The 18,968-nt window shown below is 42.2% G+C and overlaps 1 protein-coding gene across 6 annotated transcripts in view; it reads left to right on the plus strand.

Annotated features, from left to right (window-relative positions):
* The window catches only part of FRMD4B (FERM domain containing 4B), a 320,596-nt gene that overhangs the window by 182,374 nt on the left and 119,254 nt on the right, over positions 1-18,968 (plus strand). The window contains exon 1 of one of the 6 annotated variants that reach the window (XM_072785432.1): positions 11,787-11,875. The exons of the other annotated variants lie outside the window; for them this stretch is intronic. The gene's annotated coding sequence lies outside the window, so the exon portion shown is untranslated. Of the gene's footprint in view, positions 1-11,786; positions 11,876-18,968 lie in introns of those variants that run through there. 6 annotated transcript variants of the gene reach the window in all.

An 18,968-nucleotide genomic window follows, 5' to 3' on the forward strand; every position in this document is an offset into this window, starting at 1 on the left:
AAAGAAAAATAATTTCTGGTCACTTCCATTATGGCATTATATTCATTTGTCTGATTCCCCTCCCACCAAACAAAAATGGGCAATTATTATTTTATCTCTGGGAGCCTGACACAGAGTAGGTGCTCCAAGAATACTCATTCGCCATAAAGCAAACAAAATAAACCAATGAATGAAACCAGCAAAATGGAGAGTGTTCACAATTTGGTGGGAATTTGGCATTATATAATCAGAGGGAAGAAACGATAAAATAGAATATTCTCAATTGCAAAAAATAAATAAATAAATAATAACCCTGATTGCCTTCAATGCAGTTTTTAAACTTTTTTTTTAAGATTTTATTTATTTATTTATTTAGAGAGATAGAGAGCATGAGCAGAGGGAGAGGAAGAGAGAGAATCTCAAGCAGGCTCCACACTGACTGCAGAGCCCCACGTGGGATGCGCCCCCAGAACCCTGAGATCACAACCTGAGCTGAATCAAGAGTCAGATACTTAACCAACTGGGCCATCCAGGTGTCCCAATGTAGTTTTTATTAACTGCTTAACCACTGTGGTTGCAGAGGCAGGAGACACATGAATTTCAGTAGGAACTCAGCAGAACACCAACTGGCTGTAAAACAAAAGGAATGGCATTGTAATGGAACAAAACAAAAGTTCTACAAATACTCCTAATTCCCAACCACAAAATTCATGGAGGTCTGGGGGTGACCTCTGTAGGCTCTCCACCTTCAGTCCCCACCAGCACTACAGGATCCACTTTTCTTGTTTAAATAAATCACCTCTCTTGATAAAACTCTGCTCCAGTGCCTTAAACCCTCTAGGACTCAAAAGGTGTCAGTAGTTAGAGTAATAGTTCCCATGCCTGAAAAACCCAGACTTTGATCTCTAGGGCTGTTAAAAAATGCTCCCATTTTTTAAGAGTGCATTTCTTTTCATGGACTTCAGACTACTAAAAGGCTTTGGGGACTGGCAGAGTGAGCACATGGGAGGAAGGGAGGCAGCCTGAACCGTGCTGATGGAGCACTGCAGGTTCCCCAAAGCACCCCTGGGTCGGAGAGCTACATTCTCTTTGCAGTTCTAATTTAATGTTAATGGAAGCCTTCCCACTATAAAACACACAAGAGGAAGCTTTGCATGCAGGAGCTGCCTTGTATTTTAGTGGGTTTTTTTCTTTTCTAACTTTACTTCTTGGTGAATATTTCATAAGGGTCAGGGGATTGGGGCAGTAGAAAGCAGGAACTCCAGTCGGGAGTCTCAGCTCTGTCTAGCTGTGTGACCACGGAGAAGTCACATCCCTTCTTTGGACCTCAGTGGCCTCATCCATAAAATCGGATTATGACACTTCTGGCACATTAAAACGTGTAAAGTTTAAAAGAATAAATAGAAGTGAAGGCACTTTGAAACTTTGAAGCTCTCTAGACAGGTAAGGTGATATTATTACTAATTAGAATGTTCAGACCAAGTCTGACACGGCCCGAGCTACTTGTTCCTTTCTGTGCAGTAGAGTTCGAAGGCAGAGTAGGACCTGCTCGCACTGGAACGTGGCCTTTGAAGACAGCTGCTCTGAAGGAGTGTGTGGCAATCGCTTGGTCTTTATTAATGAAAGATGTAATATAATACTACTAAAAACTGCATGCCCTCTGCTAAGCACTTTTATGTATATTATCTCATGTGAACCTCCCAAGCCAGGGAAATGGGTGCTTATTATCCCCATTTTTTAAAAGATTTTATTTATTTGTTCATGAGAGGCACAGAAAGAGAGAGAGGCAGAGACACAGGCAGAGGGAGAAGCAGGCTCCATGCAAGGAGCCCGACATGGGACTCGATCCCAGGTCTCCAGGGTCACACCCTGGGCTGAAGGCGGTGCTAAACCGCTGGGCCACCCGGGCTGCCCATTATTCCCATTTTCAGATGGAGGAAAACCAGGCTCAAGAGAAGTGAAGTAACCCGGACTAGGCCACACAGGAACTGAAGAGCAGGGCTGGGGCTTAAACCTGAGTCTGTCTGACTCCGAAGCCTATACTCTTGACTTTCACACGTCTGGAATAATACACTACGTTTGAAAAAAGTAACACTAGCTGCTCCTTATGGAATGCTTACAGAGCATGAGGCAAAAATATTCCCATTGCACAGCAGCTGCTCAGAGGGTGCAAGTGTCCTGCCTGAAGTGGCCAGGTAGTTAGAGCCAGGCTGAGACCTCATATCCATCTGACTTCTGAGCGGTGATTCCCAAACCACCGTCCTGCACCAAGTCGCCGAGTGGGCGAGCTCCACCCTGTGTTATCACCCCATACACCCCCACCCCAACTAAAGCACATATGATCAAAAAGGCTCTAGGAATTCCGGAATGTAATGATTTCCCAATGAGTTTGCAGAAGCCACCATCCAGGCCACTCTTGCCAGAAGCACCCACATTTTTTGTTTTTGTTTTTGTTTAAGTGACCCAGCCCCTCTCTACCTCCAGAGAGGCTATTCCAGAACAGCAAGGCCAAGAAGCAATGCTGAGGCAGGGCCTCAGGGGAAAATATTTGGTTCCCTGGATACAGCTGTGTGTTGTTGGGTGAGATTTCCTCTCACAAGACTTGTCCCTTCTGCTGGAGGCAGAGCAGAACCGAGATTAAAACGGCCACCGCAGAAGTGGGGAGAAACTTGCCAACAGAGCACAATGACACATGCTCAGTTCTGCTTGTGAATGAAAAAGCTGGAAACATCTTTCACCTATGCTTTAAGGTCACGGTGGCCTCATTCTGCAGGGAGAAGAGTTCCAATGGTTTGAAAGATTCCAGAAGGATAGCAACACAGCTGGTTGGGATCTGGCAATGAAGAGGCAGGAGGAGTCCCTCACTTGCCAGGGAGACCTTGACAGGGAGAGGGAGGAAACTCAGAAGTGGGGCGGCAGATGGAAATAAAGGGAAATTCATTCATTCCACACATAGTTAGCGAGCCCTGCCATGGGCTCGGCACTGTTCGAGAAGCTAGGAGAGCAGCAGTAAATGAAGCTTGCGTTCCAGTGGCCAAGGAACCAGGAAAAGCAAATGACATTGAACTTGTGACAGGAGCACTCAATCCTTGGTCGGCAGACCCTGGGGGTGAGCTCTGTCACCGGGGATTTGGGGAACTACAATAAGAAAGTAGAACAGGGGTGACTGGGTGGCTCAGCGGTTGAGCGTCTGCCTTCGGCTAAGTGCATGATCCCGGGGTCCTGGGATCGAGTCCCACGTTGGGCTCCCTGCATGGAGCCTGCTTCTCCCTCTGTCTGTGTCTCCACTTCTCTCTGTGTGTCTCTCATGAATAAATAAATAAAATATTTAAAAAAAAAAAAAAAGAAAGTAGGGCAGCCCGGGTGGCTCAGCGGTTTAGCACCTGCCTTCGGCCCAGGGCATGATCCTAGAGTCTCTGGATCGAGTCCCGCACCGGGCTCCCTGCATGGAGCCTGCTTCTCCCTCTGCCTGTGTCTCTGCCTCTCTCTCTCTCTCTGTCTTTCAAGAATAAATAAAGAAAATCTTTTTTAAAAAAATTTTAAAAAAGAAAGTAGAATACTTAATTTATGTCGGACCCTGCCTTCCAAGCTCTGTGTCTGTTGATGGCTATCGTTGGTCCCATTGTCCGGATGTGATAAGTAAGTCTTAGGCAAGTTAAGTTGGCTGAGCTTTGAATGCAGTTCTGTCTGAATCCAAAGGCTCTGTTACTTCATCTTCATCACCTGGTCTCTCAGTGGCCTCAACATCCTGACATGGTGCTCTGAACCCCATCCTTTCACTGAGACCTCCTGCTCCCACTGAACTTCTCCAGGGGTATGCTGGTGTGTGTTTAACAACTGGCTCTCTGGGGAAAAGGGTGCTGATGTGTAACAGCATTTGCCAATTTCTGTGATGTGAAGACCCTCACCTTGGCCAACCTCATGTTACCACGGTAACCTCACTGACTGGGGACAGATGAACAGTAGCATGCCGCCATTAGATAGCATTGCTGTCACACTGACTCACTGGACATAAATAACCTCAAGAGCAAAGATAATAGTAAAATGTAGTAAAAGAACTGGAAATGATGAATTTTGAGCATTTATTGTCTGTATTTCTTTTTTTTTTTTTTTTTGAGTAAGCTCTAGGCCCAACATGGGGCTTGAACTCATGACCCCAAGGTCAAGAGTCACATGCTCGACCAAATGAGCCACTCAGCACCCCTTAACCTGGTTTGTTTGTTTTTTTTTTTGGGGGGGGGGGTTGGTCTTGGCCAAAATTTTTAGTTAGTATTCTGTAGTTAAGACACACTTAAATGGTCTTATTGGGGGAGGGTATATTTTTTTTAAGATTTTATTTATTTGACAGAGCACACGACCAGGGGGAGCAGCAAGCAGAGGGAGAGAGAGAAGCAGACTCTCCACTGAGCAGGGAGGCTCAATCCCAGGACCCCAGGATCACAACCTGAGACGAAGGCAGACACTCAACTGACTGAGCCACCCAGGCACCCTTTATTACCTATATTTTTAATGTAATATATTTCACTGTAAGTTTATATGCTGTAATTTTTAATATTGGATCATGCTTCACAACCAGCTTGAAAATGGGGCAGTAGACTCTTGTGAGTTGCTATGAGACTCATCACTCTCTCTCTCAAAGGATTCTTTCCCCCTTGTTGTGTTTCCTGGTTCTGGCCCAAAAATTGTTTTTGGCTCCTTTTTCATACTTCCTTTGTCTCCTTGACCTGTGGCCTTCCAGTTTTTTTTGTTTTGTTTCGTTTTAATCTATGAAGCCTGCGTTAGCCTCAAAAAAAAGGATTTCATCCCATTTGATAAATGAAACCTGCATTAAGTGACCAAGAAGTTTCTTCGCCAAATTTTAAAAACCTGTAGGTTGAGAAGGGAGTGTTTCTTCTGTGACAGTAAAATGAGTCCTGGACAGTATGATTAAGAAGTTTTCTATATTGTCCTACATGTGCTTGACTTTTCTGTTTTCACAGTTTGGTAATGCTTTTCTAAATTCCATACCCAAATGTGACATTTCTACCAACCCAGCTAGTGCTCTGGACCTAATACAACCCGTTTGTATTATTTATAAACTCTCAAAGGACTGATTTCAGCCCCTACTTGTACATAGGCCACAAAGAACAAAGAGACTTTGAAAAGCATAAATCCGAGACATTCTAACAAGGGTTGATGAAAAAATGGAAACGTGAAAACTCTGACAATGAGTGTGTACCCCAAAACAAATGTAAAGTTGATTTTGGTTTTCTAATTAATTTTAGTTCAGTTTTAGGTTTCCAGGGCAATATATGTGATTTACGGGCTCTGTGGACGGCTTACATTCAGCCCAGATTTCCAAATGTGCTATACAGTGAATCAACAGTACTTTGAATATCTTTCAACTACAAGTACTGCAGTTTATTTTTAAAATCCCTTCACCCAAGCTATGCTTGTCTTAACTTTTAAGTTTTTGAAAGACGCAATACTTTTGCTCATTCCTACAGACTGTTTTTCATAGGAGAAGAGAAAACTGACAGTTGGCAAAGCAAAAAGTTTCCAAACCACAGGGTGTCTGCTACTTGCATAATCACCAAAGCCAAAATTTCCATTTTCTACAAGTTGATGGAAGAACTTCATTTCTGGTCAACCTGAACTGCATAGAACTGAAATCCCCCACAGCCCATGGGCTGTGCTCTTGGCTTTTCTTGGTTACACTTTGTGACTTTTCCTGTTTACAATATCTGTGTCCTCCCAATTTTTCTTTTCTTTTTCGACTCAATACTGTACCATGACGTCTAAAAATACAGTCTAACAACTAGTTTTAAGTAAAGAGGATGTTTCTTTCTGGAAAGGAGCGACAGATATATCCTGCACCGTTTTCTGAAAATAAACATTTGACAAACTCATCAGTGCCTAATCTGAGTTTCTAACTGGAAAAGCACAGAGTATTTATAAAGACAATTCCACTTTTCACAGAAGCTTCTCCCATGAAATATGTCACCTGTTTCCACACTTGTCATTGGGTGAGCTCTTGGTTGAGTTTGGCTCAGGCCTTTATTCACTAGGAAGCTTGGGTAAGCTATTTTCAACTTCTTGGGGTCTCTGCTTCTTCAGTGTAGAACAGAGGGCCAAAAACACCTGCTTCACAGGGCTGTTGTAAGAATTCAGGGGATGGAGCACCTGGGTGGCTCATTTGGTTGAACATCTGCCTTCAACTCTGGTCATGGTCTGGAGTCCTGGGATGGAGCCCTGCATCAGGCTCCCTACGGAGCAGGGAACCTGCTTCTCCCTCTCCTTCTGCCCTTCCCCCTGTTTGTGCTCTCTCTCTCTCTCTCAAATAAATAAATGTTTAAAAAATCCTTAAAAAAAAAAGAATTCAGTGAATAAGATGTATGTCAAAGCACATGACACAGACATAGAAGTCAGCACGTTCAATTCCACTTCATGTTGGTGAGAACCAAAGTAGCCAGCCCAAGACACAACCTGGTCACAGTCAGATAAGGAGTAAGAGTTTATAAGTATTTCCTCAGCTTTGGGTACCAGGGCAGCTTAAAATGGCAGTTTTGAGTTAGTCTGTTGATGATCACTGAGAAATCAATGATCATGAATGGGATTAGTCCCCAGCTATTGGGTTGACCACTTTCTCCAGGATTTGACAGGTAGGTTGATTTTCAACTCAAATTTGACAGCTTGTCCTCTTAACCCAGGAGAATTTTTTTCTTGAGAAAAACAATCATCCAACAAACTTCAAATAACCACTTACAGTTAATATAATAGCACTCAACAGCTTACAAATCATTTCCACTAATCATGGTACTCAGTGCACGAGGGTAAGAGTAAAGCTGATAATGCATGCCAGGTGCTTAGCACAGACTCGAACACCTAATCTATAACTAATAAATAGAGTGTGATATGATTATCATCTGCACTTTTGAGGTAGATCTTAGGTTCAATCCTTATTAATACAAGAGACAAACAAAGCTAAATAAGATTGATTCTAAACATTCTCATTTCACAGGGACAGAAACTGAAATTTAGAGAGTTACCATGATATTGAAGCTATACTCTTATAGTTAAGTGACAGAGCTGAACACAACCCAGGCCTCTTGATTCTTTTTCTTTTTTAAGATTTTATTTATTTATTTTAGAGAGAGAGAGAAAGTGAGTGCAAGCAAGAGGAGGGGTGGAGGAAGAAGGAAATAGTATCTTTAAGTGTCTCTGTGCCGACTGTGGAGCCCAACACAGGGCTCCGTCTCACAACCCTGAGATTGGTGACCTGAGCCGAAACTGAGAGTCGGACCATTAACCCACTGAGCCACCCAGGCGCCCCCCTAGGTTTCCTGATTCTAAATCCTGGCATTCCTCGCTGACACCAGGCTGGTCAGGGCCAGGCTTACTAAGTACTTTTGCTTCTTTTCTTCTTTTCGTTCTTCTTTGGAACCTGGCCTTTCTTTTCACCAGCCTTACGAGATTAGGCTCTAATCTGATAAGGATTGTCTTTTATGAGAATGCCCTCCCGAGGGAGTATCTGCCAACACTGACCGAAATTCCTTGCCAGGTTGTTGCTGGAGCTGCAGAAATGACTATCCAGTCTTTCTTATTTGCTTTTCTCCAGCCTCTGCCAGAAAGGAGCTTGCACTTGAATGCTAATGTCCAGAAAACAGGATTATCCCTCCGATCTCTCCTGGGAACCCCTTGTCCAGAGCAAGGGTCCAATATAAGTTTTCTCTATTAGTTTCCTAGTTTCTCACGCCTCCTGGGTGAGACATGAGTTTGCAGAGGCTCAGAACTGAACTCCATTGCCAGTTGAGCCATTTTGGAACCTTTATTATTGTCTAAGAAGATTTGTTTAATTGTTCATAATTTCTTTTCTTCTCCTTACCTCAGAGCAATTGTTCTCATCCAGGGACGATTTTTGTCCAAGAGACTTTGAGCAATGTCTGAAGACCTGTTTGGTTGTCACAAGGAGGTTGGAGGTGTTCCTGGCCTTTGGTGGGTAGAGGCCAAGAAGGCTGCTAAACATCCCACAGTGCACAGGACAGCCTCACAGCAAAGAATTATCTGGCCACAAATAATAGTGCCAAAGCTGAGATACCCTGCTCTGGAGCAAGCCTTGCTGCTGTATATTACTCCCCAGAGCAGTGCTTGCACTTGGAAAGTGCTTAGTGAATCCTGGTTGAGCAATAAACGAACACATGTTTCAGAGCTTTCCCACACTGTGTTCATTGCCTTAGGTTCTAGAATGCATATTAACCCCAGAGTATTGTGGAGTCAGACCCGGGAGGCCACATAACTGATAAATGTCATCCTGCACCCAGAGTGTCCACATAAGCATGAGAGCCCCCAGCCCAAGAGATGGGGCTAATTTAGGGGGATTTAATCCATCCTGATGTTCAGTGAAAATCAATAGCAAACATAGACACTGTTTTTAGCAGCTGCCCATTTTTCTTCAGTGCAGGACCAGGAGGTAGCCAAGGAACAGAAATTGTAAAAACCTTGCTCCTCCTCTGGCCTTGCTGCCACACAGTGACCTGAACCCACAAACTCAGGTTTGGTGACTCTAGATGAGGCTTTTCCAGAACAGTGTCTTGCCTGGAGGTCAAGCTAATATGTGAAATGCCTAAGCTGGGTGTTTGAATATATTAGACCCCTTAGATGGGAAATACCTTAAACAGAAGTAGTACAATATAGCAGTGAAAGGCACAGACTCTGAAGTCACAGTGCCCGTGTTTCTACCCTCTGGGCTTCCTCCTCACTCTGTGACCTTGCGGGATAGAGTCAGCCTTTTACTTTCTCTGAGCCTCGACTTCTCATCCATAGAATGAAACTAGTCTTGGAATCTGCCTCACAGGCTTGTTATGAAAATGAATTTAAGGGAGCCTGGCCGGCTCACTCAGTGGAGCATAAGACTCGTGATCTCTGGTCATAAGTTTGAGCCCCACATTAGGAGTAGAGCTTACTAAAAAATAATAATAATAAAATAAATTGAAAATGAATTTAAACAGCCCATTAAAAAAAAAAAAAAGAAAGAAAGAAAGAAAGGGCTTGGAATAGTGCCAGCCACATGGTCACTGGCCATTAATTATTGTTAACATTTTTTTCCCAAGTCAAATTACTAAAGTTACTCAATTTTGTTGTTGGGAAACTGAATTCTCTCATTCCTTGTCATTCTCCCTACATCACCTCATTTTCCTTTCTTTCTGTGCACTTTTATGCCACCTGCCTCTCTGTCTCACTATCTCTTTTGGATCCTCCACTCCCAGAGAACCTATGAGAGACACACAAGAGACCTACTTTTGTGTAGCTCATGGAACCTGAGAGTCCCCCCCACTCCCCACCCCCGCCCAGGTCATAGCAACACGACCCAAGACAAGTGACCTAATATCTTGGCACTTCAGTTTTGTCATCTACAAAATCTAACTAATAAAACTTCTTACCTCATAGGGATGTCAGTAGTATGAAAGAAGATACTGCCCATGCGCTTCTGTGACATACAGTAAGTGGTTATAGAAGCTAGGAGAATCATTCATTGATACGGGGAAAAAGAGGTTTCCAATGATTGCACATTGGGAGGGTCGGCACCATCTTGAAACAACTGGAGGGAAAATCACAGCTGACTTGGTGTGGAGACATCTGTGTCAGTCTAGGGCATTCTCTGAACGGGAGTGTCAATAGCTCATATTCAGTCAACACCCAGAGATGATATAAAGGAGCCCTGTTCAGCTGGGGTTGACATCATTTGGGTGAAATATAAAACTCCATCCAGTCAATAGTTCCCAAAGTAAGAACGTCCCAGATCCGCCCTTCTACCTCTCTCCAGTTCCTCCAGAATATCTCATCTGATGAGGAGTCTGATAGCACACCTTGTTCTCAGGGTGGAAAGCTTGTTTGTTACATACGAACCTGTCTGGGCCTAGGCTTAGGAGGTGTTTTGGAACATCCTCCCTTTATGTTATACTATGTAAATTGAAATCATTTGTGACTTTATTTCATTCGTATCTGTGTCTAGGTTCTGAGCAGTTTATTTACCACATTCTTACCCTATACCAGGCACTGTTCCTAGGCCCTGGAGATACAGTGGTGAACAAATCAATCAAGGTCTCTGTTATGAAATTTGCATTCTGCTAGTGAAAGAGAGAGACAGATAAAAACAAAACAAACAAAAAATATAAATTACGAAGCAAATAAAGCAACATAAGAGAGAGTATACAGTTTCCACTGTATTTTGTTTTTGTTTTGTTTTTTTAAGTTTTTTTTAAATTTTTATTTATTTATGATAGTCACAGAGAGAGAGAGAGAGAGAGAGAGAGGCAGAGACATAGGCAGAGGGAGAAGCAGGCTCCATGCACCGGGAGCCCGATGTGGGATTCGATCCCAGGTCTCCAGGATCGCGCCCTGGGCCAAAGGCAGGCACCAAACCGCTGCGCCACTCAGGGATCCCTCCACTGTATTTTGAAGACAGGGATCTTGGAAACAGTGACATTTTATTTCAGATCTGAAAGATATGGGGCACCTGGGTGGCGCAGTGGTTGAGCATCTGCCTTCAGCTTAGGGCGTGATCCTGGGGTCCTGGGATCGAGTCTCACATCAGACCCTCTGCAAGGAGCCTGCTTCTCCCTCGGCCTATGTCTCTGTCTCTGTCTCTGTCTCTGTCTCTCTCATGAATAAATAAATAAATAATCTTAAAAAAAAAAAAAGATGTGAAAGCATCCGATCATGCAATGACCTGGGGAAAGGGCATTCCAGAGGGAATAGCATATGCAAGATTCCAGAGGAGGAACAAGCTTTTATTTTGAGGAAGAAAAGGAGGACCGGGATACCTGGGTAACTCAGTTGGTTAAGCGTTTGCCGTTGGTTCAGGTCATGATCCCAGGGTCCTGGGATTGAGCCCCAAATTGGGCTCCCTGCTCAGTGGGGAGCCTGCTTCTCCCTATCCCTCTGCCGCTCCCCCTGCTTGTGCTCTCTCTCTCTCCCTCTCTATGTGTCAAATAAATCCATAAATAAGTAAAATATTTTTTAAAAATAAAATTAAATTAATAAAAGGAGGGCCAGTGTGCCTGATGTGTTAAGGCAAAGGCAGTTGGGTTGGAATTAAAATTAGAGAGGGTGATCAATGGCAAGGGAAGAAGTTAGATTTCCCCAAGTTTGGGTAAGAAACCATTTGGCAATTTTAAGCAGGAAAGTGAATGGATTTCATCTGTATTTTAGAGCTACTGCGTGCATGATCATGTGGAGATTGGACCCTCAGGGTACTCAAAAGCATAGAGCCTGGTTAGATAGCTGATTTCACACAAACACAGACAAGGCACAATGGGGAATCAGACTCTGAATGGGTCATCCCACAAAAAATCCTGAGGAGTTATTTTTATGAGGCAGGCCCCCTCATGCTAGGATTTCAGAAAAGGTCAAAAGGGAACAAAAGAAAAAGAAAGGGAGGGGGAAAAGCAGTTTGCTGCTTCCTTTACCAAGCTTTCATATTTCCTTGTTCCAAAGAACTACTAAAGCGAAACCAGAGTAGGCTGAGGTTCTGGTCTTTTTCTGTAGTTGTTATTTCCTGTTGCCTTTTAAGCTGATCCTGGTCATTAGGAATGGTCCTACACTGCCCTATCTGGACTTGCCTTTGGGTTTCTGACCAAGGCTGCCTCCTCTCTCCTCTCCTAAATCAGGTAGTGGGTTTGGGCGTCTGGGGCAGGGTGTGGTGTGTCCACACAGACTTGAACCCCACTATGGGTTACACATCAGGACGTTCCATGAAGCCACGGGTCTGGCCTGTGGCCAATTCTCACTTCCCTCTGCTCTTCCTCATGAGACGAGTGACCAGATGGACAACATCCTTCTACCAACACCCAGTGTTTAGTGTCTGAGGACCCACTCTACCAGCTGGGGAGCAAACACAGGGCAGCCACAGACCAAGGTGGGACTTTTAATCCAACCTGCCCGACTTTAACCTCTGTGTCCCTGGGGTTGAATGGAGGAGGAGGTGGCAGGAGGGGTATCAAGTCTGGGTGGGGGTTAAGTGAAACTTTCCCATGAGATGATTTTTTTTTTTTAATGTGTTTTCTGTTCCACGTGACGCATTGCTGCCACTGGGGAAGGGTCATACCTGAGACTGTTCAGGTGGTCTCTGTGGGGTTCAAAAGTGATTCTGTGTGACATTCTTTCACACACTGACTGGAGAAAGAGTATGGCCCATGATTCTCATGGCTGCTGATGAAAAGAAATGTGGTTTTCCTTTGGGACTTCTTAAATGAAGTGTTGTGGCCTGACTTGGCAAATTAGTTTCTGTCTGGCATGAGGGGATTAAAGAGCTCATAGGAAAATACAGACTCTTAAATCTTAAAACAATTTGTTAATCAAAGAAAAAAAAATGAAAGAGAAAAAGGCAATTTGTAATGAGAAGAGCTTATTTACTTTTCTCCTAAAGTGGAATTTAAACATCCCAATTTTTGTAAAGAAAGCAAATTGTCAGGATAATCAAATAGAATGTGAAATGCAAAGACAATATATTTAATTTCTTCCATGGGTAATAATTACATTTTAAAATGGATTAGTGAGACATGTGGTGAGCATAGCATATAAAGTATAGAGCTGTTGAATCACTGTGTTGTACCCCCTGAAACTAATGTGACATTGTGTGCCAACTATATGTCAATTAGAAATAATAATAAATTTTAAAAATAATAAATTTAAAATAAAATGTGGTAGTGAAGAACACAGACTCAGGATCTAGTCTGCCTAAGTTGGAATCCCAGCTCTGTCTCTTACTAACTGTGTGACCTTGGGCCAAATTACTCTGTGTTTTGGTTTCCTCAACGTGAAGTGATGATGATAGAGCTATTTACCTCATGGTGCTAAATGAGTTGCTATATCTTCAATACATCAAATATGCTCAATAAAATTTGTTGTTATATTTTAAAGTGACTCTGTATTTAAAGATTAAGTCATTGTGATTCTTGAATGGTTCCCTTCAACGGTAGCTCCTGTTGTTGAAATTAGAAGAGAAAGCATTGGTGGGAGTCCTGTTTTAAAATAAATTTAAAATGCCTGGGTTTTATTGTTGTGGTGGTGGTGGTTGTTACAGTATTTTTTTTAAATTAAAAAAAAATCCACCTGTTGCAAACAACAGCATTTGAATAAGATGGTATCTCCTAGCCCAGTAACCTTGTGCTCAGCACTTATGCTCTGGCCTGGAAGTCAGAACTCTGAATTTTATTCTCTTGTAGCAATTACTTGTGTGACTTTACACACATCCCTTTCTTCATGTCCCCATATCCTAAGTGAGCAGCAGTTATTAAGTGCTTTCTAAGACTCTTTCTATTTGCAAGTTCTAAATTCTAACAGCTAGTCAGCTGACATGATTTTTCATGCTTGCTTTAGAATGTTTTGTTTTTGCTTTTGATACCCACTCATCCAGTCCATTGAAAATGGGCTGCGTAGGCAGGCTCTCCCACAATTTGTCACCATAGAGCATAAGGAATAGCAAGGGTACAGCTAAGTGATTAAGAGCTTGGGCTTTGGGTTTGAGTCATTATAATGACTCAAGTCATTATAATGGCAGTTCTGCCATTTATAAATCTTGTCATTTACAAGATCTCTCTAGCCTCGTTCACCTGTAGTATCAGGAGACGAGACTGCCTACCTCGTGTGGGTATCACCAGGGTGGGATATGTGAATACATGGAAAGTGCTGAGTGCGATGCCTGGAATACGGAGAGGACCTATTAGTGGTATTATTGGTGTTGTTATTAAAATGCTGAACTGGGGGACGCCTTGGTGGCTCCGTCAGTTAAGTGTCTGCCTTCAGCTCGGGTCATGATCCCTGGGTCCTAGGATAGAGCCACACATTAGGCTCCCTGCTCAGTGGGAGCCTGCTTCTCCCTCTGCCCTTCCTCCACACTCTTATGTACATGCTCTCTCTCTCTCTCTCTCAAATAAATATGTAAAATCTTTTTTAAAAATAAAAATAAAAAACAATAAAATGCCAAACTGGATGCCAGGCACGCAGGAACTCTTAGTCCCCTCTCTCTCTTTTTTTTTAATGTATTTCCCATTAGCTCTGGAGAATTTTTCTGCTATGTCCTTTTCAACTGGCTTGTTAACTCTACCTGTCACTTATCTTCTTCAAAATCGGTTAGTAATCTTTCTCTATTTGTTTCTTTTTCACGGGAGAATAAATGGATTATAGGAAGGTTTATTAGCTGTTTGTTAAGCTTCAAGCAAATAAGGAGTATAATGACTGCTTTGTGGAAGTGGTTTATTTAGTCTCAGGGTGTCAGATTGAAAGCTACCAGGACATTGCTTCTGAGGCTCAGGAAGGTTACGTACTTTCTCCAAGGTAACACAGCTAGAAAAAAGATAAAATATCATTTCGAGCCCAAGTCTGGCTTAGAACTCTTGTGTAAATGCCATCATTTCTCAGGCCCTGGTTTCCTATTGCTTAAATTGAGGAATTGAGGAAGACCTTCCAAAATGAAAAAAAAAAAATAATAAAAACCACAAAATGAGGACGCCCCTTTCAGAGGCTTACATAGAAACTGAAATACTATATGTTAATGAAGGTCAAGTGTCAAGCACTTGGCCTGATGCACAGGCGTCCCTTCTTTGACGTTGGTTTTGTCTCTTCCCTGGTACTATGTGAAGTTAAATAGAAGTTTGCTTATTCTCATGGCGTGACTCCCAGGAACCTGGCAGATAATAAATTTGGGCGAAGCAGAGACCACAAACCCCATCTAAAGAAGGGGCTGCTGTGCCCCAAGCTAGCCAAATGTTGCCATGGAGGAAATCCAGCCCAGTGTTTCCAAATCATACCATCTAAATTTTTCTTAAATGGCATCTTCTGATTTCTGATATCATTAGCAAGAATTTATTCATACACCCACCACCTTTCAACCTCTGATTTAAATAAGTGACAAGGGCAGACTTTGCAATTGCTAGCAATGATCAAATCAGTACCCTGGCCTCCCAGAGAAGCCATCTTCCCACGAGAAAAGGGCTCAGTGAATACAGAGCATGGATGTGCAAGTGTGGGCATCAAACTATAGCATTTTTTTTCCCCTCAAGTTCATCTGCACTGCCCATCTCTAGCTTGTCCTGTGTGGTATCTTACCATGTTACATACTGAGATGTTTGTTCAGTTCTCCCTTACCAAATGTCAGCCTTTCTCCTGGCTGTTGTATTTGTTGGTGATGCCTCAGTGATTATGAATAGATGACTTTACCATATTAATAACATCAGCTGGGGAGACCATCCTTTGGAAACTTCCTCTCTGATTTAGGTATCTGGGGCACCTGGGTGGCTCAGTCGATTAGGCGTCTGACTCTTGATTTCAGCTCAGGTTATGATCTCGGGGTCCTAGGATAGAGCTCCACAGTGAGGCTCTACACTCAGCATAAAGTCTGCTTGAGATTCCCTCCCTCTGCCCCTCCCCCCTTAAAAATCCTTAAAAGATACCTGTGGTATCTTAGGAAGATGCTTTTAGTTGGAAGAAGCAGAATCTAACTCAAGTTAGTTTCAGAAAGGGGGAAAAAAAAAGTGGATTTACCAAAGGAACACAGGGGTATTTCATGGAGGTAAGAGCAAGAATTCACCCAAACCAGTGCAAGTGACTCTGCAAGTGACTAGAATGACATTAAAAACCCTGACAATCATAAATAAATAAAAATTAAAAAAAAAAAGGGGGATCCCTGGGTGGCGCAGCGGTTTGGCGCCTGCCTTTGGCCCAGGGCGCGATCCTGGCGACCCAGGATGGAATCCCACATTGGGCTCCCGGTGCATGGAGCCTGCTTCTCCCTCTGCCTGTGTCTCTGCCTCTCTCTCTCTCTCTGTGTGACTATCATAAATAAATAAAAATTAAAAAAAACAAAAACAAAAACCCTGACAGCAGGAAAAAGAAAAAAGAAGAGAAAAGAAGAGAAAAAAGAAAGAAAAAGAAAGAAAGAAAGAAAGAAAGAAAGAAAGAAAGAAAGAAAGAAAGAAAGAAAGAAGGAAGGAAGGAAGGAAGGAAGGAAGGAAGGAAGGAAGGAAGGAAGGAAGGAAGGGAGGGAGGGAGGAAGGAAGGAAGAATGGAAAGGAACCCTGACAGCAGGCAGCCCGGGTGGCTCAGTGCTTTAGCACCACCTTCAGCCCAGGGCATGATCCTGGAGACCCAAGATCGAGTCCCACGTCAGGGTCCTGCATGGAGCCTGCTTCTCCCTCTGCCTGTGTCTCTATCACTCTGTGTGTGTGTCTCTCATGAATAAATAAATAACATCTTTTTTTCAAAAAAGGAAAAAAGAAAGAAAGACACCCTGACAGCAACTCTCTCAAGCTTGCCCTTTCAGGTTGCATGATTTCTCTTCTCCCTCTAGGGCTCCTTGAGTCCTTCACTCTCTCTGCAGATGGTTTTCCTTTTTGCACACACAGCAGAGGTGAGCGCGCCCCTGCGGCAACCGCCTTCTCATCCTTTCATCCTCAAGGCCAGATTCCCGGGACTGAGGATATGATTGGCCCAGCCTGAGGCAGGTGTCTCTGCTCTGGTCCAATCAGCGACGCCTGAAGCTGATGGGGGAGGAGCAAGTGGTACCAACGTGGCCGCCCCCCCCCCCCCCCGTGTTTGTCGAGCCTCCTGCAGACCCCGCAGAAAAACATTTACTATTTAATTCTCTAGGATGGAATCGGGTGTTGACAAAAGGAGAATCCACGAATCTGAGCAAAGCACGGTGTAAAGGGAAAAAAAAAAAAAAGAGGCTTTTTGAAAATTAGGAAATAAATTCATTTATTTGTGACTCATGCAACAATGCAGTAACTTGAAATATTACTTGAAATATTTTATGAGTTTTGCCATATTTGATGCATGTTGTGTCAGTTAATCTTTTGATTGTTATTTTATTTTCTCTTTCCATAGTACATGTATTTGGGGGTTGTTTGTGTGGGTTTTACAAGAGAAGTGAAGTTATTTGAACTGACACATTTATTTCTTTCTAGGGAAAAACTGACTTTTGTGTTGTTCAGCTAGACGTTAATTTAAATTGTGACTTGGCTTTTTTCTTGCTCAGATAACTCTGGATAAATAAATTCTGTACCTCGGTCTCTTTGTAGAATAGGGATGTTGTCATATCATGGATTTTGTGGAGCTTTAATGAAATAATGTACATAAAGTACCCAGCTTAGTACCAGGAACAAACTAATATTTGTTCCCTTTCTCCTCGTCACCAGAAGTGTGTATTTGACCTCAGCTTTGCAGAGTTAAGGATGTAATCAGGGGCTGTGGGACAAAGTAAAGCTTGCCCGCTCACCTCTTACGGTACTTCAGTGGTTTCTATGAGCCACATCTCCATAAACCATGATCTCACCATTTACACTTTTTATTAAACTTTAGAGCCAAGTTTAATAAAAAATGTAAATGTAATTGTTAGTATTTTTCACACTGAAAACATCTTATCCCTCTGTGAGCCTCAATTTCCCCATCTGTTAAATTGGAGATAGTAACCACAATCCCACAGGGTGACCGTGCGGCTCAGAGATGGTATCTATAAAATACCTGGAACAATACTAAGTCTATAGCTGGTGCTTAGTAATGGAGTGATCTTGTTTTTGAATTGTTTATATGTATCTGAGTTTCCAGGTCTTATAGTCTGGTACAATAGCTGAGAGATAAAATGCTGCTCATGCTTTTTAAAAGTGACCCAGAAGGTCCTCATCTGTGGGCAAAGTTGGGTATGCAAAGTTCACTGTGACGTTGCTTAGAATGAAGGACTGGAGGCAATCTAAGTGTTTCTCAGCAGGAGACTATTAAATTATTATATGTCTACACAATTACTTGATACTATAGAACCTTTGAAAAGAATGCAGATGGTCTATATGTGCTGACAATGCAAAGATCACCAAGATATAGCCTAGTTCCATTTGAGTTGAAAAAGAAAATGCATATATAGATATATATATATACATAACATGTATGTGTGTTTATAAATAGAATCACATACACAGACTCTATACACACAGTCATATATGAAATTTCTGGATGGTTATATACACACAAACACACACACAAATATTAAGAATACTTGTTTCATTTGCAAAACAATATGTCCAATATAATAACATTGCAAAGCAAACTATTTAATATGAAAATTTTGAAAATATGTACACGTTTATATCTGAACATACATGTAAAAGCAGTCTGCATGGATTCTCCTCAAATTGACTGAATGGTGATTTCTGCAGATAAAATGATTTGGAGCATGAGTTAGCTAAGGGAGCTCTTTGTATTCTGTGCATTGTTTAAATATTTTACAGGGGGCCCTGGCTGGTTCTGTTGTAGAGCATATGACTCTTGATCTCGGGGTCATGGGTTCAAGCCTCATGCTGGGTGTGGAACCTACTTAAAAAATAAAATAAAAAATAAGTAAATAAATAAATATTTTACAAAGAATATTTCCCAGTATTATAAGTGATAAAAAAGTGAATATGATTGGAAATATATACTGATGTTTACCGTTCTTTATGTATCTTTTTTTAAGCATTTCTTCTTTATTTATTTTAAAGATTTTGTTTATTTATTCATGAGAGAGAGAGAGAGAGAGAGTGAGGCAGAGGCACAGGCAGAGGAACAAGCAGGCTCCATGCAGGGAGCCTGACATGGGACTCGATCCCGGGTCTTCAGAATCAGGCCCTGGGCTGAAGGCAGCGCTAAACTGCTGAGCCACCAGGGCTGCCCCTTAACTGTGTATCTTAACTGTTCTTAATTACAGTAGTGATATACTATAAAAGGGACAGAAATTTCAAAGATGAAGACTTTCAATTTTAATTCTAATGTTATATGTTTTCCTTTATAATTATGCATGGTTTGTGTTTATTAAAATACATCAATGAGTCTAGGCATTTTTATTTGAAAAAATTAAATATTGACTCAATGAAAAATATAGTAGTTTCCTCTGGGAAGGAAACTAGCTTTTTGTAGTATAATCTTGTGTGCACTATATAGACATTATTTTTTCAATATATTGAGTTGTCTTTGCTTTTCTTTCT

Source organism: Canis lupus, chromosome 19, assembly GCF_048164855.1.
Source record: "Canis lupus baileyi chromosome 19, mCanLup2.hap1, whole genome shotgun sequence".
In the NCBI taxonomy this organism is placed as follows: Eukaryota; Metazoa; Chordata; class Mammalia; order Carnivora; family Canidae; genus Canis; species Canis lupus.